The 26591-nt window shown below is 45.0% G+C and overlaps 1 protein-coding gene across 2 annotated transcripts in view; it reads left to right on the forward strand.

Annotated features, from left to right (window-relative positions):
- The window catches only part of LOC105489611 (cyclin D3), a 127282-nt gene that overhangs the window by 83272 nt on the left and 17419 nt on the right, over positions 1–26591 (forward strand). The window contains exon 1 of one of the 2 annotated variants that reach the window (XM_071097060.1): positions 16383–16403. The exons of the other annotated variant lie outside the window; for it this stretch is intronic. The gene's annotated coding sequence lies outside the window, so the exon portion shown is untranslated. Of the gene's footprint in view, positions 1–16382; positions 16404–26591 lie in introns of those variants that run through there. 2 annotated transcript variants of the gene reach the window in all.

Raw genomic sequence — 26591 nt, forward strand, 5'->3', positions numbered from 1 at the left:
GGCTGGGGTGCAGTGGCACAATCTTGGCTCAGTCCAACCTCCGCCTCCTGGGTTCAAGCTATTCTCCTGCCTCAGCCTCCCAAGTAGCTGGGACTACAGGTGCGTGCCACCACACCCAGCTAATTTTTGTATTTTTAGTAGAGACGGGGTTTCACCACGTTGGCCAGGATGGTCTCAATCTCTTGACCTCGTGATCCACCGCCTTGGCCTCCTAAAGTGCTGGGATTATAGGCGTGAGCCACCATGCCTGGCCTATTTTATTTTAGTTTTCTTAGAGACGAGGTCTTGCTATGTTGCTTAGGCTAGACTTGAACTCCTGGGCTTAAGCAATCCCACCTAAGCCTCCCAAGTAGCTGGGACTATAGGCATTCATCACCGTGTCCAGCTCATCATTCCATTTTAGAGCAAATAACTGAGGTTCAGGGAGATTAAGTAACTTTTCTCAGGCTACACAGCACACAGGAAGCAAGTGTGGTAGACCTGTGATTTAAGCCCAGATATGACACCAAAGTTCACGTGCTTTCAAGTATAACCAGGGTAGATTCTGGTTTTTTGTTTTTGTTTTTGTTTTTTGTTTTTTGTTTTTTTTAGACAGAGTCTCACTCGGTCACCAGGCAGGAGTGCAGTGGTGCCATCTTGGCTCACTGCAACCTCCGCCTCCTGGGTTCAAGCGATTCTCCTGCGTCAGCCTCCCTAGTAGCTGGGACTACAGGTGCGTGCCACCACGCCCAGCTAATTTTTATATTTTTAGTAAAGATGGGGTTTCACCCTGTTGGCCAGGATGGTCTTGATCTTTTGACCTCGTGATCCGCTCACCTCAGCCTCCCAAAGTGCTGCGATTACAGGCGTGAAGATTCTGGTTTTATGGGGTCTAAAGCTTATGTAATCTGGGGAGCCTTTCTTAAACAACAATACAGAGGCCGGGCATGGTGGCTAACACCTGTAATCCCAGCACTTTGAGGGGCCGAGGCAGGCGGATCACTTGAGGTCAGGCGTTCAAGACCAGCCTGGCCAACATGGCAAAACCCCGTCTCTACTAAAAATACAAAAATTAGCCAGACATGGTAGCATGTGCTTGTAATCCCAGCTACTCATGAGGCTGAGGCAGGAGAATTGCTTGAATCCAGGAGGTGGAGGTTGCAGTGAGCAGAGATCGCACCACTGCACCCCAGTGTGGGCGACAGAGTGAGACTCTGTGTCAAAACAAACAAACAAACAAACACAAAAACCCAATACGGAAACATTACAAAATCACAGATATAAAATATATAAACGTTAATATTTATTTAGATTTTGAAATGAAATCACAATGTATTAGAAAAAAGAGCTGAAACATCAAGATCACAAACATCTCAAAATCCAGAAAAGTAACATACTATTTGTGTTAACTCTTTGACACTCCTCTATAATGCCTTTTTTTTCCTATGTCTTTGTTGTTGTTGTTTTTTGGAGATGGAGTCTTGCTTTGTCACCCAGGCTGGAGTACCATGGTGTAGTCATAGCTTGGACTTCGGGGCTCAAGCAATCCTCCTGCCTTAGCCTCCCAGGTAACTGGGATTACAGGCTTGATTTTCCTAGGTTTTTTGGGTGCATCCTTCTTGGTTGCATCTTCATATGATAATAATTTTGTAATATTTTCCATAGAATAAATAAAACAGTATTCCTCTAGCATGATTGATTATAAACTTTTTCTATTATTGATAGTCCAGAAAAGCTTATTTCAGCTTCAGAAGTCATTATTGGTAATGTCATGAAGATATTAGGATTAGTGTCAAATTTAGGACATCAAAATTTCTTCCATATATGAGGTGTAAGATTTTAGGGCATTTTTTCCAGTGCACAGTGATTCATTGAATTGATGACACTTTATACCCCATTTACAGTTAGCTAAATGTTCTCTTCATTGATATCAGCATTTTGTGTCAAATCAGCAAGAAATTCTACTCTTTCCCAGTATGGCTTCTCCTCTCCTACCACTTTAGTTGGAATGAAGACGGTTTACATTCAGAAAAGACTAATAATTAAACTCCCTTCTCATAAATGTCTGACCTTTTAAAGGGAATTTATTACAAAATCCTGGGTGCAAAAACATTTGAAGCATTTAGAATGGTTTGGCCTACTGAAGGGAAGGCTGGAGAAGGCAAATAAATAACCACCTTGAAGGATGTGGACATTAGTGGGGGTTAGAACCACCAGGGTGTGTCTGAGACTTTGATTCTGGGGACTGGGGAAAGAATCACGCAGCTGCATAGTTAACAGGTTCTGCAAGTCACTTTGACGCACTAAAATTGATACAATGGATAAGAAAGTCTGTGAGTGAAAACAGCTAAAAATTGCCTCAGTGTGGACTCCAAGTGTGATCTTCACCACTCAAGGTGTGTCCCAGCAGCTGCTGTGGGTGATGGATAGAAATGCAGATTCCCGGGCCCTACCTGGAAGCGTTGAATTAGAATCTGCATTTACCAAAGTTCCAAGTGATTCATGTGCAGGTTACTGTCTAAGAAGCCTGGACTAGAGAGTTGAGAAGGAACTTGCTGATGTGTTCCTCACAGTGCTTGGCACACAGGAGTTACCATCTGTGGAATGCCCTCTGTGTGCCAAGATCCTTGCCTGTCTTAGCTCACTTGGCCTTCACCTCAAGCTTGAAGGTTGAAACAAACATCACCATTTTATAGATGAAGAAACTGAGGCTCAGTCACTTCCCCTTCATAAGTGACAGAGCTAGGAATCAAATCCAGGGAGATTTGATTCCAAAGCGTTCAGAGGGAATCAGTAAGTGCTTGTTGAATTACTTATTAATTTTTCATTCAAGCATTCATTAATATTATTATTTGTTCATTGAAGAGACTTAGGGTGGGATGAAAATGTGCCTGTCTAGCTTTGGTGTCCCTGCTGCCCTGGGAATGGGAAGGTGACACTTACTCCTCCGCCTTCCCCCTTTCCAAATGCCCTTCTCCATGACTCAGCAAAGAAACCATGGGTCTGAAATCAGAGATGAGGCAAAGAAAACCTCAAAAATGTATATTTTTTTTTCCTGGAGGAATTTCCCTTTCATGTCATTCATTCCTCTGCTAGGGAATCCAGGAAGTCTTCGACCTGTGGTTAGCCGACACTTAAAACAAGGCCTGACACAAAGCATGCTATATAACTATTGTTATATTATTATTAATTATGGAGCAGTTATTAATACCTGGAGACTTGGGTCAAGTTGTGTTAAACTTCTCTTTCCATTTGTTCTAGTCTCACCCCAGAATTTATGTGAATTCTCAATTATTCATGCTGTAGAAGGCTTAAGGGGGCAACTGCAAATGAGTGAATAAATTAATAAATTAAAAAGCTTGGGTTCCCCTCTGAAATGAGATTATTGTAATGGATGAAGAGGCATGACTCAGTAGATGGCTGATTTGGGAATAACCACGTCCAGTCTAGAAGGGGGCTGACCCTCAGAATTTCCAGCTATAGGACAGACAGACCTGCCTAACTAAGAGACAGTTGACTGATAGACTGTGGTAAATTCTGTATGAAGATACACAGACAACAGAAGAAGAACGTAATTCCTGGTTGGGTGGGGAGGGGAGGGTGTGCTTGTGGTTCTCAGCCCTGGATGTGTCTCAGAATCACCTGGAGATAAACATATAGAACCTGGGCTCCATGCCTAAGATTCTGATTTCCAGCTTTGGGAGTATAACAGGGCCATCAGAATTCTTGTTTTTTTGAGACAGGGTTTCACTGTCGCCCAGGCTAGAATGCAGCGTCGGCAATCAAGGCTCGTTGCAGCCTCGACCTCCTGGGCTTGAGGGATCCTCCCACCTCAGCCTATGGCTGGGACTACAGGCATGCACCACCATATCTGGCTGATTTTTTAGTTTTCGAGGAGCTCAGATTTCACTGTGTTGCCCAGAAGGTGGCCATCAGAATTAACAAGCTTACCAGGTGATCGGGACCTAAAGCCAAGCACTAAACATAATAATAATAACAGCACATACTATAAACTAGACATCTTAGGCATTTTCTCTTAGTCTTATAACCATCCCTAAAGGCAATTTATATTATCCTCATTTTACAGGCAGCAACACTGAGGTTTAAGTAATTTGGCCAAGGTCACACAGCACAGCCCATATTTTAATTAAGCTCTCAGTCTAAAGACCTAAGTTATTTTGCCATATCCCATGCAGCAGGAGGTCAGCCTGGAAGAATCTTCCCAGAAATTGAAATTAAGATAATTAACTCAGATGTTAAACTCTAAAATCTGTACATAATGGGTCAGACAAAGATATGCAAGCGGATTTAAAGAGACACAAAGGCTCTGAGCTAGTGAAAGTTTGACCTTAACCCTATGGCCTCAATTAATATGTCAAAAGGAAGAATGTGTCCTTTGGGGTGGGAGGGTGCTTGGGCCAGTTAGTCTGATACTTTGTGAGCTGAGGGAGGGTTCCTGGCCCCTGCAGCATTGTGATCTGGTATTAACTCTTTTCCGTGGCTTCTGGTTTCTCCTGACCTTCCTGGCTGTTCTGTTTCCTTCCGTTTCTCCACCTACCCCTTAAATGTGGATGTTCCTTGCATTCCACTCTCCCCGTATTCCCAGGATGACTGCATCCACTTCAGGGCTCAGCTGCCTGTGCTAAGGACTTCCAGAGGCGTGCACTCCTGAGGTCCTAACTCAAGGCATCAAGGCAATCAGGGGGCGTAGGAGAGGTGTTCTCAGACAGGACTGGAGTTCACATCCTAGCTGGGTGCCTTACTGGCTATGGGTCTTAGAAGTTACCTATTATTGGTGGGCGCGGTGGCTCACGCTTGTAATCCCAGCACTTTGGGAGGCCAAAGCAGGCAGATCACGAGGTCAGGAGTTTGAGACCAGCCTGAGCAACATGGTGAAACCTTGTCTCTACTAAAAATACAAAAATTAGCTGGGCGTGATGGCAGGCGCCTGTAATCCCAGCTACTCGGGAGACTGACAGGAGAATTGCTTGAACCTAGGAGGTGGAGGTTGCAGTGAGCTGAGATCATGCCACTACATGCCAGCCTGGACAACAAAGAGCAAAACTCTGTCAAAAAATTTAAAAAAGCAACATGTGAAACAGAGAACACTTTCCCCAAATCTGTTCTTCCACTTGGATTCCTATCAGAGGAAATAGAAACACCTTCCATGAAAATTGCCAGAACCAGAAATCCTAGAGTCATCCTGGACCATCCCTCTACTACCAACAAAGAGGGCACTGAGTTCCAGTGATTTCTGTCTCCTCCTGCATTTCTTTTATTGTCACAAACTGCTCTTGATTCTCACTAGGTTCTTGATTCTCACTAGGTTCTTGATTCTCACTAGATTCTCACTAGGTTCTTGCAACAACCTCTTAACTGCTCTCGACTTACTGGTTCCCAAACCTTAATTGCTTAGCACTGAGGGTATGGTTCAGATGAAACCCTGTAACAGCCCTCTGCTCCCTTTAGGGGACAAATCCAAGTCTCTTGCAGACTCCTGCTGTTGAACGCGCGCGCGCACACACACACACATTCTCACACACATTCACACACACTCATGTAGCAGGATGAACCACAGACAAAACTCCTCAGACACTGAGTTAAAGAAGGAAGGGGTTTATTCGGCCGGGGGCATCAGCAGGACGTCTGTCTCAAGAGCCAAGCTCCGGCCGGGCGCGGTAGCTCAAGCCTATAATCCCAGCACTTTGGGAGGCCGAGTTGGGCGGATCACGAGGTCAGGAGATCAAGACCATTCTGGCTAACACGGTGAAACCCCCTCTCTACTAAAAAAATACAAAAAACTAGCCGGGCGAGGTGGCAGGCGCCTGTAGTCCCAGCTACTTGGGAGGCTGAGGCAGGAGAATGGCGTGAACCTGGGAGGTGGAGCTTGCAGTGAGCGGAGATCCGGCCACTGCACTCCAGCCTGGGCGACACAGCGAGACTCCATCTCAAAAAAAAAAAAAAAAAAAAAAAAAGAGCCAAGCTCCTCAAGTGAGCAATTCCTGTCCCTTTTAAGGGCTCACAACTCTAAGGAGGTGCATGTGAGAGGGTCGTGATTGATTGAGCAAGCAGGGGGTACCTGACTGGGGGCTGCATGCACCAGTAATTAGATCAGAACAAAACAAGATAGGGATTTTCACAGTGCATTGCTACACAATGTCTGTAATCTATAGATAACAGAACCGATAGGTCAGGGGTCGATCTTTAACTACCAGGCCCAGGGTGTGGCGCCAGGCTGTCTGCCTGTGGATTTCATTTCTGCCTTTTAGTTTTTACTTCTTCTTTCTTTGGAGGCAGAAATTGGGCATAAGATGATATGAGGGGTGGTCTCCTCCCTTATTCCCCCCTTTTGAGACTCTCACTCATTTTATTAGTGGGAGTTCTCACTTTCATTTTCACTACCCATGTCTTCTTGCAAAACAGATTGATAGTGATTCATACAGCACACTTGTGCATTATGGTGAACTAAGGTAGCGATGAAGCTTTTTATCATTCGAAGAAGTATAGGTAGCAAACAAGGGAGCAGTAAGTAGGTTCCTTTTACTATTATAACTCTTGTTATAAAAGTTTTAAATCCTCCTAGCTCTGGGAGCCATTTTCTAAACATGGCCCTAGGATCAAATCTATGCCACACTTGCACGGGCATGTGTGCCAGTTTTGTCATATCTCTAACCATGTTTTCAACTACTTGCCCTTGATTATCTATGTGTAGGCAGCAATTAGTAAGGTTAAATTTCCTACAGACCTCTCTTTCAGCTGCTAGCAAGTAGTCGAGAACTAATCTATTTTGATAGCATTTCTCATCTGAGTTTCTTGCCGGGCCAGAATAGTCAAGACTCTGCTGGTTTTATTAGTGATTATTTCTAAGACAGCTTGTAACCATATGATTTGGTTGATCATGTAAATGGGGGTCCGGTATCCCCACAAGCCATCTTGTGTCCAAGTAGCAGGCCCATAATATTGTATGATTCTCTCAGGGGGCCATTTATCATTTTTTCAATTTCTTATAGCTATGTTCTCTTTTCACGGGAAGCATAGACAGGGAAGCCCAGGAGTTTGCCTGTTTTTATGGGCAGTAGGAAGAAAGATGGTTTAATAGTGCCAATAACACAACTACCTGCCCACTGGTCAGGTAATTTGGCGTGAGCTCTATGCCCACATATCCAGTATAATCCAGTGGGGACTGTCCAGTCCCAGTGGGACTCTGGGTGGGTTCACACAGTTTGCAACTTTGGGAATTTGCTAAATGGATTTCTTGCTGTGTGATTTGAACTCCACCAAGTGACTGTTTCTGTGGTACCATTATACAGTTTCTGTCTCAGACAACTAAGTCGTCCTACGAGTGAGTGAATTCTTTTCCTTCTCTAGCTATGCAATACTGTCCAATAATTGAGGCTTTTAGGACCCAGAAATTATCAGGGTGATTCTTTTGAGCTGGGAATTCATCAGGAACTGGGTCTGTAGGTACTATTCTTGGGCTTCCGATGGCCATTGATCTCTTATTTCAGTTCCTCCACATACATAACATGAAGTGACATTGAGAGACTGTGCTACATGCTCGGCTAATTGCGAAAACAAATTTCTTGTTTTTCCTGGAATTTCTGGTACTGGCACATTTAGTTTATCATAGAAGGTTTGAAATACTGGCTCAGGACAGCATTTATAAACTTCTTTTCAAACCAGGATATTTACTTGAAGATCCAGTCTAGCTCCATCAATTTTTAGGTTTACATGTTCCCCTTTTTTTCCAGCAAGGATCAAGGGGATTGGTTATTACTAGCTCTAAGGGGTTACATTGTCCCTTAGTACAGGAAACGCCATTTTTTCCTTTCTGAAGGTAGACTGGATCCTTTTCATCTTTTATCCAAGTGGCCCAAATGACACAAGACCAGTATCCACATTCATTTTCACATAGTCCTAATTCATGACAAATGTACTTATTTTTGGTCACATAGCCTTTTTCCCAACTAAAAGAGCCACCCCTTCCCAACTTATTACTATTAATGACAGCACAGGCATCAAATTTTAAGGTGACTTGTTTGGGCACCCCTTTTTCTTCTGTTTTGGCTAACACTTCACTCGTATCATTTATGAGCCCCTACCAGTCTTCAGTTCTTAATCTTATTTCAAAAACTGTGGTCATGGGAGGCTCAGATGGGTCATAATACATATCAGGTTGGTCATTTCCTGGGCTACATACCTTGTGTAGAATAACATTATGCAAACAAGTTCTTTTTAGAGTTCCAGTACACTTATAATAACTGTAAAATAATAGGACCGTAGGCTAGGTGCGGTGGCTCACACCTGTAATCCCAGCACTTTGGGAGGCCGAGGCAGGTGGATCACGAGATCAGAAGATCAAGACCATCCTGGCTAACACGGTGAAACCCCATCTCTACTAAAAAAAAAAAATGCAAAAAATTAGCCGGGCGTGGCCACGGGTGCCTGTAGTCCCAGCTACTTGGGAGGCTGAGGCAGGAGAATGGTGTGAACCCTGGAGGTGGAGCTTGCAGTGAGCTGAGATCGTGCCACTGCACTCTAGCCTGGGCGACAGAGCAAGACTCTGTCTCAAAAAAAAAAAAAGTAATAATAATAATAATAGGACCGTAGCAACATTTTGTCCTACCTCAGTGACTTGATGTATACACTGGGAATAGCCCTCAGTCTGAGGAAGGTCAGTTGAAGTCCTTACTGTACAAGTCCAAATTTTAAGGAAAATGAGTCCTGAGATGAGTTTCCTCGTGCTTCGGCCGTGCGTGGACCAGTCAGCTTCTGGATGTGACTGGAGCAGGGCTTGTCGTCTTCTTCAGAGTCACTTTGCAGGGGTTGGCGAAACTGTTCCCATCCATGTACCGCTTACAGTCTACTCATGTTCAAGGATGGTCTCGGAGGTTGAGCCTGCTAGAATAAACTGAGTCGAACACCTTTACACAGTTATGTTCAACTGGGCTCTCTGATACTGGAAGCAAGGTGGTGGGGTTTAGGATGTTGCACACTTCAATGGTTATGTGGGGATTTTCACATAGCAAGCTTTGGTACTTGGTTAATCTAGCATTTGTTAACCAATGATGTCCTTTGGTATTTATTAAAGTTACCACAGCATGGGGGGCCTTTATATTCAGGTTTTGCCCAAGGGTTAGTTTATCTGCTTCTTGTGATAACGGGGCCTTTGCTGCCAGGGCCCTTAGGCCTGGGGGCCAGCCTTTGGAAACCTTGTCTAGTTGTTTTGAGAGATAGGCCACTGGCCTTGGCCAGGGCCCCACAGTCTGGGTTAAAACTCCAACTGCCATTTTTTCTCTTTCTGACACATAGAGTGTAAAGAGTTTTGTCAGATCAGGTAGCCTCAGGGCTGGAGCCAACATGAGTTTTTCTTTTAACTCATGAAAAGCTCGTTGCTGTTGGTTGTAATAGATGTAGTTTATCTAATCTACATCTTTATTAACTGTCACCTACAAAAATATTGACTCAAATTCTTCAACCATTTGATTTCAAGCTTTAAATTGATCTGGTATTCCTCATGGGACTCCAATTGCATCTAAATAGACATGAGAGTCGAAAGACCCATAAGGGGCTTCTCTCGCTTTACGATGTCTTATTTTTTTTCCTTCTGGTTGATGAAATGCCAGGGTGAAAGGGATAGCCAATTGGACTAAAGCACAAGTGCCACTCTAGTTATTCGGCAGAGTGCCCAGTAAAGGTCCACCACAATACCACCACGCATCTGCTCAGGGATGAACAAGGGCTGACTGATTGATAAGCTCTTGAAAATTCTTAAGCTCACTGCATCCTTTCAGGTCTCCAAGGAATGCTAAGTTTCCTCCCTGCTGTGAGAGACATGAAGTGAACTTGGCAGATGGAAGCTGGATGGCTCTCGGGGGCTGAGCCGCAGGGTGCTGGACTTTGGGATATAGCAGAGAGAGCTTGGCATGACTTACTACTCCAGGCTGTAGAATCCTGGAAAAGAGCTACCATGCAGCCTATGCCTGGTCGACTGGAGGACCACCTTAGTGGAAGGGGGACAATCTGGGCCTCTGGCCTGCCATGTGCACAAACATAACAATTGCTTTTGTTTAACGTGCAGATGGAATATTTGATCCATTTTAACCAGGCATTTGCATCTTGGTATCCTGTCTTAATTGCTAAAGTTTGTTTTAAGTCTTTTTTTTTTTTTTTTTTTGAGACGGAGTCTTGCTCTGCCGCCCAGGCTGGAGTGCGGTGGCCGGATCTCAGCTCACTGCAAGCTCCGCCTCCCGGGTTCACGCCATTCTCCTGCCTCAGCCTCCCGAGTAGCTGGGACTACAGGCGCCCGCCACCTCGCCCGGCTAAGTTTTTGTATTTTTAGTAGAGACGGGGTTTCACTGTGTTAGCCAGGATGGTCTCAATCTCCTGACCTCGTGATCCGCCCGTCTCGGCCTCCCAAAGTGCTGGGACTACAGGCTTGAGCCACCGCGCCCGGCCGTTTTAAGTCTTTAACTTCTATGATCCTCTAGTAAAACGAATGTATGGTTTTAGGGAAATTACAAAAACCGGTTGGGGCAGTCCATCCTTGCTCTTTAGTGGTTCACAGAATGTTGGACCAACTATGGCATGAAACCTCTACATCAGGGGGCAACACCCTTGGTTGGCACTGGGGTCTTTATCAAAATCTCCCCGGATTAAATGATCCTAGTTTACTAATGCCTAGTCTGAGGAGACTCAGGAGGGACAGAAGAACTTTTCTGAAGTAGAAAGCTGTCTTTGACTTGGTAAGTCCCCACAGGGTATAACAAGGCAAGCATTAAATGCAACAGTTTGAGGCGAAATTGACTTGGTTATATTAATAACTAGATGGCCAGCAATAGAACAAGGAAAGAAGAAAGAGTAATATAATAGATTAAAAGAGTTAAATTTTTCTTAGCTTTAGCTTGGTAGGGTTTTCCCCTGGGACTATGGCCCATGACTCTGGAGGGGGTGGCGCTTTCTTGACTCGGATGTGATGAGTCCATTCTTTTTTTGCTGTATGAACAGCAGTCTTGGTGGTTAGTAGCACAAAGTAGGGTCCTTCCTGGGCTGGTTCGAGTTTTTCTTCTTTCCATCTTTCGATGAGAACGTGATCTTCAGGCTGGTGCTGGTTTACTGGAAATTCTAGGAGTGGTCCATGTGCTAAAAGACTTTTAGTTTTTTTGTTTGTTTGTTTGTTTTTTGAGAAAAGAAAGTGGAAGATAAGCCAAATATCTAATTTTTAAGAAATTGACCTTTTGTTTTAAATGTGGGGACCTTGGCAGTGGACTTTATAGTCCTTAGTGCCTTTTTACTGAGAAATTTCCTTTAGCACCTATTTTTATTATTTTTTAAACCAAAGAAAGGCAAATACCATTTTACATTTAACAATGCTTCTTGTATGATTTTTATACCAGATAAGCTAAATGTTATCTTTAAATATAACATGTTTAAAGATAACAAATGTTATTAATGTGAAACCTAATTTTAATAAAACCTTGTAGACATGTTTATTTAATTTTTAATGTTTGACCATAGGTAAGATTTTATAGACTCTTTTTAACCTTTTATAATTTTTGCTAAAGAGCAAGTTGGTGCTTTTTTTTTTTTTTTTTTTTGAGACGGAGTCTCGCTCTGTCGCCCGGGCTGGAGTGCAGTGGCCGGATCTCAGCTCACTGCAAGCTCCGCCTCCCGGGTTTACGCCATTCTCCTGCCTCAGCCTCCTGTGTAGCTGGGACTATAGGTGCCCGCCACCTCGCCCGGCTAGTTTTTTGTATTTTTTAGTAGAGACGGGGTTTCACCGTGTTAGCCAGGATGGTCTTGATCTCCTGACCTCGTGATCCACCCGTCTCGGCCTCCCAAAGTGCTGGGATTACAGGCTTGAGCCACCGCGCCCGGCCAAGTTGGTGCTTTAAGAAAAACCTGTTATGCTTTTACTTTAATGTCCAGTTCACAGAAAAACTGGATGATACTTCTTTAACTTTCGCTAATATGTTTACACACAGAATGTTCTTTGCAATTAACATTTTAAAACTTGCTTAAACCTTCAAAACAATAATTTTTTTAACTTTTTAATGTAGGTAAAAATGTACATTCTTATGCCTCCTTAAAATCCTTTTACCAAAGGTATATTTTGCTTTTCTTATACACCTTGCACATAAACTGTTTGTTTTTTTTTCCCAATAGTTTTACATTCAGGAGGCCTAGTTACTTTTAAATTAAACAACATTTTTTGCATAAATCTTTTTTTTAACACACATTTTTTCATAACCTTTTTTTTTCTTTTATGACTTTTACAGGCAATTTTTTGACATGCCTTAACTTTCTGACTTATTACAAATACTTCTTTTTTTAAACAACCAGTTAATTTATTTCAGGACAAGAATTTACCATATAACACTCTTTTTATATAAATTCCACCCTCCCCTTCCCCCCCCCCTTTTTTTTTTCTAAGATGATAACCATTCTTTTCCAAAGCGAACCTTTTTTTATGTCTGTGGACTAGACTGTCTAAGGCCACAAGAATAGAAGTTATTATAATACATGTTACACTGTTAACTTTTAGCAAACTTTACTTTTGTTGAAAACCTTGTAAGTTTGGGATTTTAATTATCCTTTGCTATTAATAAGACCTTATTTTGTCCAAATTAGAATTGGTATGATGGCTTTTAAAGGAATAGTGTACACTTCCTTCTTTTTTAACTACTTGTATAGCTCTCTCTTTCTTTCTCTCTTTGACTTTGTCTCTCTTTGATTTTCCTTCTGCCTCTGTCTCTTCTTCTCTCTCTCTGCCTCTCTCTCTCTTTCTTTCTCTCTCTCTCTCCTTGACTCCCTCTTTGTCTGTCTCTTCCTCTCTCTCTCTTTGCCTCTTTTCCTCTCTCTTTCCTTTCTCTCTCTGCTGGTCTTTCCTTGCCTCTGCCAGCCGCTTATGCTGCTGTTCTCTCAACCACTGTGTGTTGGGGGCGGGGGGTCTAAAACCAGCTGTAACCAAGTGTCCATGTACAGGAACTGGTCTGGGTTCCCTGGCTTACATGTCACCTTGTGCTATACCTTTGAAACAAGGGACCTGTCCAGGCTTCCTTCTAATGGCCAACCTATGTCTAATGTTGGCCAGTCTATCTTACACAAAGTTTTAAGTTTTCCTGGTGTCATAGTACTCCATAGTCTCCCTTAAATACTTTTTTTGAAAAGTTCAAAAATATAGTTCCTAGTGGAGTGGGCTTACTTTGTGCCTCACCCATGTTTCCTCTAGACAAAACACCATACTCACACCACATGCACACCACAAAACAAAGAACGGATAAAAAGGGCACACACACACTTTTGTAGTTTACGCAAAACCAAAATCAAAACCAAAATCAGAGTATCCAGAAATCCAAGCCAGGTCAAAACCAAAACCAAAGTATCAAGCAATCCAAGTCAAAAACCAAAAACAAAAACCAAAGTGCCAGTACAGGCACACTGTGGGTGATCAGGCCACGCTTCCACTCAAATGGAGTAGGCAAGTTCCCAAGACCAATCCTGTCAAGCAATTCAAACCAAGTCAAAACCAAAACCAAAGTGCTGATAATGGCACGCCGTGGGTGATCAGGCCACGCTTCCACTCAAATGGAGTAGGCAAGTTCCCAAGACCGGTCCTATCAAGCAAATCAAACCAAATCAAAACCAAAACCAAAACCAAAGTGCCGATAAAGGCACACCATGGGTGATCAGGCCACGCTTCCACTCAAACAGAGTGGGCAAGTTTCAAAGACTAGTCTTACCAAGTTTTAGATGTCCAGACTCCAAGTGCCCGTTCCTTCCTGGTGTTCAGTCACTGCGTTGATCCTCCACGGGGGCCTGCCACACACTCCTCTGGCGAGGCATCCCACCAGGGCAAATGCCTATCTGGGAGCGCTCTCAGGATCCGCATCGCTTGCTCAGGCTGGTCGGAGTCCCCCTCAGGGATGTTCCACAGGGCAGGCTCAAGCCACCTAAGGAGCTGCCTCGACCATCCGCCAATCACCTCGTTTCCCGGTCAGGGAACCAAGAAATGTAGCAGGATGAGCCACAGACGAAACTCCTCAGACACCGAGTTAAAGAAGGAAGGGGTTAATCGGAATTAAAGAAGGAAGGGGTTTATTCAGCTGGGGGCATTGGCAAGACTTCTGTCTCAAGAGCCGAGCTCCTCAAATGAGCAATTCTTGTCCCTTTTAAGGGCTCACAACTCTAAGGGGGTGCATGTGAGAGGGTCATGATTGATTGAGCAAGCAGGGGGTACGTGACTGGGGGCTGCATGCACCGGTTATTAGATCCAAACAAAACAAGATAGGGATTTTCACGGTGCATTCCTATACAATGTCTGTAGTCTATAGATAACAGAACCAACAGGTCAGGGGTCGATCTTTAACTACCAGGTCCAGGGTGCGGCGCCGGGCTGTCTGCCTGTGGATTTCATTTCTGCCTTTTAATTTTTACTTCTTCTTTCTTTGGAGGAAGAAATTGGGCATAAGACGATATGAGGGGTGGTCTCCCTTACTCTCTCACACACACACGTGCACACTCATACACACACATGCACACTCACACACACACACACACAGGAGCAAGTGCTCCTCTCCTGAAGCTTCTGTCTGTCTTTCCAACAAGACTGGGAGGCCCTTAACCCCCCAATTCCTGTTGGGCATCTCTGGGTGCCTGGTATGTGGCACGCTGTCAGTAGGAGGCTCTTCTAATAAGGTTTAACATTTACAGAGCTTTACTTTGGGCCAAGCTCAGTTCAAAACATCTTCACAACTCTGTGGGGTGGGTATTCTTTATTCATCTATTCTACTAATATTTATTGATTACTTCCCCCCGGCCAGGCCCTGGTCCAGGCACTGGGGATATGGCAGGGTAAAGATGATGGGCAGTGCTAGAGGTGGGGGGAAGAGTTCCTGTTTTATCTCAGAAGATCAGGAAAGGTGAAAATGGAGTAGAGACTTGAGGGAAGTGAGGAAAGGAGCTATGTGGAGATTTAGGGGAAGAGTGGTCCAGGCAGAGGGAACAGCCAGCTCAAAGGGGACTATTTGATGGTTTCTTCCTCCATTTGATGGAGTCCAGGTAAGTCATCCAGCGTTATAGACTAAGTGGCAGAGCTAGGTTTCAAACCCAGGTTCTGTAACTCTTGACTCATGCCTCTTTACCATGCCTCTTTACCATGTTTTATGGGACACAGTAACTGCCTTAGCTGAGAGAAAGTCTGGTTCCATGTTCACCACCTCCCTCTCTGATTGGAGTTTGGTCTCTTGTGTCAAGGACAGCATGGCTGATTGCCTGCCTTGGTATCCAGCTTCACTTGTTGGCTCTGCTTTTCTACTTTGTGTACTCATTTCTGTGGTCTGTATTAGAGACAGTGAGATTGTGTGTACTCTTCAGGCAGCCTGAATAAAGCACGCTTTTCCTTCTGTTAAGCTGAGACCCAGACCCTGAAATAGTGTGACTTGGCCAAGGCAAATTCCCCTTTACTAGTCAGCAACTAGGGTAGCCTCTGTTGGTCAACCTGTGGTTCTCACATCACACCTTCCTTCAAGCTTCCTTGAAGGAAACACCTTCAAGTGCTTCCTTCAAGCCACCTCTGGGGCTTTTTGCAAAGGTGATATTTGAATTGGCCTTGAAGGACATGGAGCATTTCAAGAGGTGGAGATTGGGGAGGGATTTCTAGGCAGAAAGAAGTGTGTGAGTTGAGCAAAAGCATCAATGCTGGGCCACTCAGGGACCTGGAGAGTAGATGCCTGTGTGTTGGGGAAGCAAAGATAAGGCTGGACGGATAATTTAGGTCATGTCATGGCAGCCTTTAAAAAAAATGTTTTTTGGCCAGGCGCGGTGGCTCGCGCCTGTAATGCCAGCACTTTGGGAGGCCGAGGCGGGCAGATCACGAGGTCAAGAGATCGAGACCATCCTGGCCAGCATGGTGAAACTCCGTCTCTACTAAAAATACAAAAATTAGCTGGGCATATGGTGGCATGCACCTGTAGTCCCAGCTACTTGGGAGGCTGAGACAGGAGAATCGCTTGAACCCAGGAGGCGGAGGTTGTGGTGAGCCAAGATTGCGTCACTGTGCTCCAGCCTGGGAAAAAGAGCGAGACTCTGTCTCAAAAAAAAAAAAAAAAAAGAAAGACTGCTTGGGCAGTTGTGGGGAGCACAGGTTAGAGAGGGTAACTGGTGGAAGAGAGGCTATTGCGGGAGTCCAAGTATTAGATGGGAGCACCTGAGCACTGAGTGGAAGGACCAGGTTCCAGAGATATTTTGGAAGTATTGATGACAGGTCCTGCTTACAGGTTGATGTGGAAACTGTAGGAGCAGGAGGAGTTGAGAAAGAATGATGTCAGCATTTTCAGCTTGGGTGACTCAGCAGATCACTGTTAACTGACAAACAATACACAAGAGAAGGGACAGGGACAGGATTTGAGCATCTTGAGTTCGAGGTAACGGGTGTGACATCCAGGTGGGGATGTGGGCTGGGAGTTTGGGGTGGAGGGTAGAGCTGGAGAAATGTCAAAGCTGAGGCTGAAGGAATAGAGGAGGTGTATGAGCAGACAGGGACTTGGCTTATCTAGAGGGACGCAATGAAGGAGCTGTGGAGGAGCAGTTGGGAAGGCTAAGTGAGGACTGTTGTTGTTGTTGTTGTTTTTATTGTTGTTGTTTTTTGAGACAGAGTCTTGCTCTGTCACCCAGGCTGGAGTGCAGTGGCACAATCTCAGCTGACTGCAACCTCTGCCTCCCGGGTTCAAGCAATTCTCCCATCTCAGCGTCGTGAGTAGCTGGGATTACAGGCACCTGCCACCATGCCCAGCTAATTTTTGTATTTTTAGTAGAGACAAGGTTTCACCATGATGGCCTGGCTGGTGTCGAACTCCTGACCTTGTGATCCACCTGCCTCAGCCTCCCAAAGTGCTGGGATTACAGGTGTGAGCCACAACACTTGACTGGCCATGCTGGTCTGGAACTCCTGACCTCAGATGATCCGCCCACCTCAGCCTCCCAAAGTGCTGGGATTACAGGCGTGAGCCACCACGCCCGGCCACAAAGACTGTTTTGATGAAGGCATTGCTGGGATTGTTTGACAGGGCTCAGCATCTGATGTCCCCACATCTCATGGGGACAGCAGAGTTGACCTCCCCTGAATTATCTGCTCAGAAACTAGGGGCGCTTCTGCTCAGCCTGCGCTTCTTTCCGTGGCCTTTGTGTGTGCTGTCTTCTTCCTCTGCACATGACCAGCTTCCCTCTGCTGAGGGGAAACTCCTGAAAGTGGAGATCCTGACTTCTCCCCCATTATTCTCCAGGAAGCTCAGCCCAGGGCTGTGCACTGTGAGGCACAGAACACTAGCAAGGGGATTGAATGACTGAACAGCATGGGTGGCAGTGGTGATCGTTGTCCCCTGCTTTGCTTGGACTTTGAGGCCACCCTTTTATGGAGAACGTCTTGTTTGAAGGAATGGGTATAATTTGCTCTCTGAATCTTGAGTTGCTTCAAGCTTACACCATCCGCCTGGGCGACAGAGCAAGACTCTGTCCATCCATCCACCATGTATCAGATTTTTGCCAATATAAATATCTACTAAAAGTTAAGCATGCATGCATCAGTACTGCACTCCTTTTTATGACTAAATGATATTCCACTGTATGCATATGCCATATTATATTCATTTATTCATATGTCCACAAATGTTGGGTTGTTTTCTTTTTTTTTTTTTTTTTGAGACGGACGGAGTCTTGCTCTGTTGCCCAGGTTGGAGTGCAGTGGCGCAATCTCAACTCACTGCAACCTCTGCCTCTCGGGTTCAAGCTATTCTCCTGCCTCAGCCTCCCAAGCAGCTGGGACCACAGGTGCCCACTACCACGCCCAGCTAATTTTTGTATTTTTAGTAGAAATGAGGTTTCACCATATTGGCCAGGCTGGTCTCGAACTCCTGACCTCGTGATCCACCCACCTCAGCCTCCCAAAGTGCTGGGACTACAGGCGTGAGCCACCGCACCTGGCCTGATTTTTTATTTATTTATTTATTTTTTGAGACGGAGTCTCACTCTGTCACCCAGGCTGGAGTGCAGTGGCACAATCTCGGCTTACTGCAACCTCCAACTCCCTGGTTCAAGCAATTCTCCTGCCTCAGCCTCCCTCCCGAGTAGCTGGGATTACAGACACACGCCACCACGCCCAGCTAATTTTTTGTATTTTTAGTAGAGACAGGTTTTCACCATGTTGGCCAGGATGGTCTCGATCTTCTGACCTTGTGATCTGCCCACCTCAGCCTCCTAAAGTGCTGGGATTACAGGCATGAACCACCGTGCCTGACCTGGGTTGTTTCCATTTTTGGCCATTATGAATAATGATCTTCTGACATTTGTTTGTTTGGTTTTGCTTTGCTTTTTGTTTTTTCTTGAGATGGGGTTTTGCTCTTATTGCCCAGGCTGGAGTGCAATGGGCAATCTCAAGCTCACTGCACCCTCCACCTCCTGGGTTCAGGCCATTCTCCTGCCTCAGCCTCCCGAATAGCTGGGATTGATTACAGGTATGCATCACCACGCCTGGCTAATTTTGTGTTTTTAGTAGAAATGGGGTTTCTCCATGTTGGTCTAGCTGGTCTCGAACTCCTGACCTCAGGTGATCCACCAACCTCCCAAAATGCTGGGATTACAGGCGTGAGCCACCGCGCCTGGCCAATCCTCTGACATTTGTATAAAAGTTTTTGCATGGGTTGGGTGTGGTGGCTCACGCCTGTAATCCCAGCACTTTGGGAGGCTGAGGCAGGTGGATCATGAGGTCAGGAGATTGAGACCATCCTGGCTAACATGGTGAAACACAATCTTTACTAAAAAAAAATACAGAAAAATTAGAAAAGTTAAGCATGCATGCATCAGTACTGCACTCCTTTTTATGGCTAAATGATATTCCACTGTATGCATATGCCATATTATGTTCATTTATTCATATGTCCACAAATGTTGGGTTGTTTCCTTTTTTTTTTTTTTTTTTGAGACGGAGTCTCGCTCTGTTGCCTGGTGTGGTGGCGGGTGCCTGTAGTCCCACCTACTCGGGAGGCTGAGGCAGGAGAATGGCATGAACCCGGGAGGCGGAGCTTGCAGTGAGCTGAGATCGCACCACTGCACTCCAGCCTGGGCGACAGAGCGAGACTCTGCCTCAAAAAAAAAAAGTTTTTGTGTGGATGTATGTTTTTATTTTTCATGGTGTATACCTAGAAGTGGAATTGCTAGGTTAGGTGGTAACTCTGTTGAACATTTTGAGGAACTGCAGAACTGTTTTCTGAAGTAGCAATACCATTTTACATTTTACCAGCAGTGTGTGAATGTTCTAGTTTCTCCACATCATGACCAACACTTGTTTCTGAACTGAGACGCTTCTGAGAGTGAAAGGGTGCACCATTAATAAATCTGCCAACACGACTGACATTAACTGGAACATATTCTTACCCTACCTAGATACCAAACAATTAGAAGATTCAATTCCTGATTTCAGGGAACTTTCTGGCCACATGATGAGTCAAAGCCCCAAACCCACATACTTGAGTCAATTAAAGAATCAAGTAAAGGTAAATTATTAAGAAGGAAAGCAAAGTACATCTAAATTCCCCCAGGAGATTGTATTCTCTTTAAGAGAAAAGAACTGTTTTATTTGTCTTTGTATTGTTTGTGGCCCCGGGTATATCTTGTGTTTGACAGGGTCTCAATAAAGGTCTGTGGACTAAGTGAATGGATGATACAAATTCTACTGTACAGAATAGAATGACTCACCTAGCAGGGGTTTTTGAGTTTAGGGGAAGTATGGCTCTTTGCTAAAAATGTAAATATATATTTTTTGCTCCATGCTGTAACAACACTAATGACAATTTAAAAATGAAAAAGTAGGCTGGGCCTGGTGGCCCACGCCTGTAATCCCAGCCCTTTGGGAGGCCAAGGCGGGCGGATCACTTGGAGTCAGGAGTTCGAGACCAGCCTGGCCAACATGGTGAAAACCCGTCTCTACTAAAAATACTTAAATTAGCTGGGCATGGTGCCGTGCAACTATAGTCCCAGCTACTGAGGAGACTGAGGCAGGGAATCACTTGAACCGGGAGGTGGAGGTTGCAGTGAGCTGAGATTGCACCACTGGTCTGTCTGCCTGGGCAACAGAGAGAGATTCTGTCTCAATAATAATAATAATAAATAAAGATAAAGTAAGGTAAAGATTGGTGGCTCATACCTGTAATCCTAGCACTTTGGAAAGCCGAGGCAGGAGGATTGCTTGAGGCCAGGAGTTCGAGACCAGTTTGGACAATATAGACCCCATCTCTGCAAAAAAAAATTTAAAAAAACAAAAATAAATAAAATGGAAGCAAATAACCTACAGTGAGAGGAATCTGGAACTGTGAATGGCTGACAATAGGTTGGGGAAAGACTATCCAAAGAGGGGAATTGCCTGAGCAGGGGGGCAGGAATCAAAGCACACATCATGCAGTGTACCTCTTCCAGCAGGTTAACCTTTGGAACTACAAAGATGTGGTGCCTTCCCCCAGGAATTTCCATCCTTTTGGGAGAAAATAGGATTTATTCACAGGAAACAAGGAGAATTGTTTAGAACAACCATTAAGTGGATGTATGCCCTTAAGCGTCATTGATCCTTCTGGCCCTAAATTTCTGTAATCTCTCAATTCCATACCCTCATAGCTTCATGGAAGAGATGGGCCAGGACCTAGGCCTTAAGGGAAGAGGCTGGATTTGGAGAAAGGAGCAGGATGCCAGTGGTGGGTGATAAGGCCCAGAGGTGAGCTGGAGTGCTAGGGCTGAGATAAAATTGGATAGGGCAGCTGGGGCCTCTTCTTGAAGGCGAACTTTGAAAGCCAGGCTGGTTGTCTTTTAAATTTAACCGATAAGCAGGTCCTTGGACTTAAGATGAAAGGAGTGTCTGTGAGAGATTAATCTGATGGCCTTGGGCCATTGATCTGGATCTATCTGGAAGCAGTGTGAAGATGAGGCTCTCTGGGAGGCTTTTGCAACAGTAATATAGGCCCAGTCTTTCAAAGGAGGGTTTGAAAACCCCTAGGAAAACTCCTTCTGCCAGTTGTTTGTGTGGAGTTAACTTTTCCTTAACCATAGTAACTTAAACCATTGTTTTTATATTACAACAATTAGGGCTATATTATGGGCCAGAATCCAAGATGTATATAGGTTTCTAAGGCAGAATATTTAGACTTCAAATAAATTTCAGTTTTCCAGAGGGCAATCAGATTTAGGTCATGCTATCAGATTCCTCAGAGAAATCCATTCTTCTTTGCTGTAAAGGGTTTAAAATCTGAGGACTAAAGAAAGATGATGCCGGGCCAGGCGCGGTGGCTCACGCCTGTAATCCCAGCACTTTGGGAGGCCGAGGTGGGCGGATCACGAGGTCAGGAGATCGAGACCATCCTGGCTAATACGGTGAAACCCCATCTCTACTAAAAATACAAAAAATTAGCTGGGCGTGGTGGTGGGCACCTGTGGTCCTAGCTACTCGGGAGGCTGAGACAGGAAAATCACTTGAACCCAGGAGGCGGAACTTGCAGTGAGCCCAGATGACACCACTGCACTCCAGCCTGGGCGACAGAGCCAGACTCCGTCTCAAAAAAAAAAAAAAAAAAAAAGAAAGATGGTGCCATACATAAACATGTGTAAGTTGCGAACTGGGTGGGAATATGATGGTACCTTTAGAACGTTGAGGATCGGCCTTGCTTAGTACCAGGAAAATTCTGGTTGGTAATGAAGGAGGAGCCAGCACCTCATGGTCTTTCCCAGACCTTTCTAAAGGCCCTAGTTCTGCCCAATGAACTGGCATGTTTGGCACTTGTCTGGTTTACATTTATTTATTTATTTTAATTTTTTTTTTTTTTGAGACGCAGTCTTGCTCTGTTGCCCAGGCTGGAGTGCAGTGGCACAATCTCAGCTCACTGCAACCTCTGCCTCCTGGGTTCAAGTGATTCTCTTGCCTCAGCTTCCCAAGTAGCTAAGATTACAGGTGCCCGCCACCACGTCCGGCTAATTTTTGTATTTTTAGTAGAGACGGGGTTTCATCATGTTGGGCAGGCTGGTCTATAACTCCTGACCTCGGGTGATCCACCCGCCTCGGCCTCCCAAAGTGCTGGGATTACAGGCCACTGTGCCCAGCCCTCCATTTAAATATATATATATTTAAAATTTTTATTTGATCACCTTTCTCAAGTTGAATTTTTTATTTTCTTTTGAGATAGGGCCTCGCTCTGTTGCCCAAGTGCAATCACAGCTCACTGCAGCCTTGACCTCCTAGGCATAAGCAATCTTCCTGCCCCAGCCTCCCATGTAGCTGGGACTACAGGCATGTGCCACCACACTTGGCTAATTTTTTTTTTTTTTTTTTGAGACGGAGTCTCGCTGTGTCGCCCAGGCTGGGGTGCAGTGGCGCGATCTCGGCTCACTGCAAGCTCCGCCTCCTGGGTTCACGCCATTCTCCTGCCTCAGCCTCCGAGTAGCTGGGACTACAGGCGCCCGCCACCACGCCCGGCTAGTTTTTTGTATTTTTAGTAGAGATGGGGTTTCACCATGTTAGCCAGGGATGGTCTCGATCTCCTGATCTCGTGATCCACCCGCCTCGGCCTCCCAAAGTGCTGGGATTACAGGCTTGAGCCACCGCGCCCGGCCTACTTGGCTAATTTTTAATTTTAATTTTAATTTTTTTGTAGAGACAGGGTCTCACTTTGTTGCCCCGGCTGGTTTCAAACTCTTGGCCTCAAGCAATCCTCCTGCCTCCTTAGCCTCCCAAAGTGCTGGGATTACAGTTTGGCTATTTTTTTTTTTTTTGTAGAGATAGGGTCACCATTCTGGCTTGCCTGGTTTACTTTTAATGTATCACCACTAAGATGTTTGCTGTGGGGTTTCAGTAGCACCCTATGTAAGACTAGGTAAGTTCCCATTTGTCCCTGCTTTGTCAAGAGTTTTTTCTTATGAATGGATGTTGACTTCCATCAAACACTTTTTAGGTATCTGTTGATGTAGTCATGTGATTTTCCCTCTTTAATCTGTTAGTGTGATCAATTATACTGATTTTTTTCAAAATAATAAATATAACATGCAGTTTGGTATACAGTCAACTTAATCACAACATATTACCCTTTTTACTTATTGGCTGGAATCAGTTTGCTAATATTTTGCTTAGGATTTTGCATCCATGTTCATAAGTGTAATTTTTTTCACATATTGTTCTTGTTGGGTTTTGGAATCATTACATTAAAAATGATTTGAAAGGCCGGGCGCGGTGGCTCAAGCCTGTAATCCCAGCACTTTGGGAGGCCGAGACGGGCGGATCACGAGGTCAGGAGATCGAGACCATCCTGGCTAACACAGTGAAACCCCGTCTCTACTAAAAAATACAAAAAACTAGCCGGGCGAGGTGGCAGGCGCCTGTAGTCCCAGCTACTTGGGAGGCTGAGGCAGGAGAATGGCGTGAATCTGGGAGGCGGAGCTTTCAGTGAGCTGAGATCCGGCCACTGCACTGCAGCCTGGGCAAGAGAGCCAGACTCCGCCTCAAAAAAAAAAAAAAAAAAAATGATTTGAAGTGAACCTCTCTTTATATTCTCTGAAAGCTTTTGTGTAAGATTGAAATTACTTCTTTCTTGAATGTTTGGGAGAACTCTGCCTGTTTGCTATTGAAGGTTGCCCCATCAGGTGGGTGTTAGTAGAGAAAGTAGAGACAGTAAAGATACTTAACTTGAGGGGTAAACATAGCTTAAACAATAAGGAAAATTTTATATATTTCATACATCACAAAAAGTCCAGAGGTAGGTGGTTCAGGATTGGTTAATTCAGCAGCTCAACATCATCAGGGAGGGAAATTCATTCCAGTCATTCTCAGGTGGCAGCTCCTTCTTTCATTATTGCAAGATGGCTGCAGCTGCTCCAGGCATCACAGCACAGTAGTTAAGCGTGTTGATTTTACATGCCAAACTTGGTTCCAAAGCCCATCACTGTAGGACAATTGAGTAAATTGCTTAATCTCTCTGTAAAATGGGATAATAACACTTTAATTCAGAAGTTTACTATTATATGGATTAAATTAATGAGGCTAGGCACGATGGCTCACATCTGTAATCCTAGCACTTTGGAAGGTGGAAGCAGAAGGATCACTGGAGGCCAGGACTTCAAGACCAGCCTAGGCAACATGGTGAAGCCCCCTCCATCTCTAAACAATAACAACAAAAAATTTTTATTTTATTTATTTATTTTTTTGAGACGGAGTCTTGCTCTGTCACCCAGGCTGAAGTGCAATGGTGCTATTCTCCGCTCACCGCAACCTCCGCCTCCAGGATTCAAGTAATTCTCCTGCTTCAGCCTTCCGAGTAGCTGGGATTACAGGCGCACGCCACAATACCTGGCTAATTTTTTGTATTTTTAGTAGAGATGGGGTTTCACCATGTTGGCCAGGCTGGTTTGAACTCCTGACCTCGTGATTCGCCTGCCTCAGCCTCTCAAAGTGCTGGGATTACAGGCATGAGCCACTGCACCTGGCTTTTTTTTTCTTTTAGGGCGGAATCTTGCTCTGTACCCCAGGCTGGAGTGCAGTGGCGCAATCTCAGCTTACCTCCACTTTCCAGGTTCAAGTGATTCTCCTGCCTCAGCCTCTGGAGTAGCTGGGACTATAGGTGCACACCACCACACCGGTCTAATTTTTGTATTTTTAGTAGAGATGGGGTTTTGCCATGTTGGTCAGGCTGGTCTCGAACTCCTGGCCTCAAGTGATCCACCAGCCTCGGCCTCCCAAAGTGCTGGGATTAAAGGCGTGAGCCACTGCTCCCGGCCAACAAACATTTTTTTAAAATGAGTTTTTTATTTTTTCTTTTCCAAACTCTTAAAATAGTGCCTGGCACATAGTAAGTATTCAGTAATATGAGCATGTCTTCCTCCATTCTCACACAGAGCAGGAAAGAAGCTGTGTTCCTCCCGTGCCCCATTGATGGAAGTCCTTTAGCAGACTCACCTCCACACTTGATTGGTCAGATTTACAGCAAGTGCCCATTCCTAAACCACTTGTGGAATTACTGTGATTTGGTTTGGAGTAACTTGGATTCAACCTCCAAGACCAGGGAGTCCCTGACCTCCCCTGAAACACACCACCTGATAGCTCAACAAAACCTGGGTTCTCATCACAACAGAGAGCCTGGAGTGGTGAAGGTGGGAGGGGTCTGTTGGGTCACACAAGGAAGGGCAAAATGGGGGTCCCCATTCTTACTGGTTCTCCATGAGATTCCTTGGGCACTCAAAACCCTTGGATTTACCTACCACTGCACAGTTTACTTAGTGCTTTTTAACTCATGCATTATCTCATCCAGTCCTAGAGCCACCCTCTAAGCAGTCTTGTTATCCCCCTTTGACAGGCTTTGACACACTTGCCCAGTTGTGTATATATAGTTGGGACAGAGCCAGGTCCTGGGACTCAAGTCGAAGTCTTCAGACTCAATGTTTTGCTTTTTTTTTTTTTTTTTTTTTGAGGTGGAGTCTCACTCTGTCACCAGACTGGAGTATAGAGGTGCCATCTCGGCTCACTGCAACCTCTGCCTCCTGGGTTCAAGCAGTTTTCCTGACTCAGCCTCCCAAGTAGCTGGGATTATAGGCACACACCATCACACCTGGCGAATTTTTGTATTTTTAGTACAAACGGGGTTTCACCATGTTGGCCAGCCTGGTCTTGAACTCCTGACCTCAGGTGATTTCGCCTGGCTCGGCCTCCCAAAGTGCTGGGATTACAGGCGTGAGCCACCGCACCCAGCCTATTTTGCACTTTTATTTGTCTTCCATCAATTCCCAGTGCCTGTCATTGGCCACCCCTCACAACTGCCACATCCTTGTGCCCCCTCTGCTATTGTCTATGGAATATTTAAAAAATAAAAATTATTCATTAAGAAGAAACTTGATGAAATCCCAGGTTTCATATCTCTCTCTCTCACACACACACACACACTCACACTCACACTTTAAAATGAGCGTAAGGTATTTATTTGGGCTTAGAACGTGGGCTCTGGCATTTGATTACCTTGGTTGGAGTCCCAGCTCTGCCACTGTAGCACATGCAGTTGGTCTCCACCCAGGTGTCCATGGCACTTAGCGTTTGAGAGTGCACCAGCCTCACTTCCAAGTTGCTGGCACTGTCACTTTGCTTGAGGGCTTGTTCTGACTATCAGAGTCCATCATGCCCTCCCACAAAAAGGCTGGAAGTACTGGGGAATTAATTCCACTCCTCCACCATCCCCAAGCAGCCCTCATACAATGGCTGTTGGGGATTGGTAGACAAATCTCCCTGCTTCCCCACCCCTCAGGTACAGTAGCGGTCAAGCATGCACTTTTGATTGTCTCCTAATTCCAAGGCAGGATTGAGCTCCATTTGTCCACCATGGTTAACAATAACGCAGTCTTCACTGGCCTCTGTCCCTTCCCCGCTCATTTCTCCACCCGCTTTAGCTGCTTCATGGAATCGCCTCTCAGGTAAATTATTTCACTTGAATCCTTGTCTCAAGGTCTGCTTCTGGGAAGCCCAAATTGAGACAGACACTTGCTAGTTGTATGGCTGGCACTGGGTGTCACCTAACCCCTTTGTGTCTCTCTTTTTTCTATCGGTA

The sequence above is a fragment of the Macaca nemestrina genome, chromosome 5 (assembly GCF_043159975.1).
Source record: "Macaca nemestrina isolate mMacNem1 chromosome 5, mMacNem.hap1, whole genome shotgun sequence".
Classification (NCBI taxonomy): Eukaryota; Metazoa; Chordata; class Mammalia; order Primates; family Cercopithecidae; genus Macaca; species Macaca nemestrina.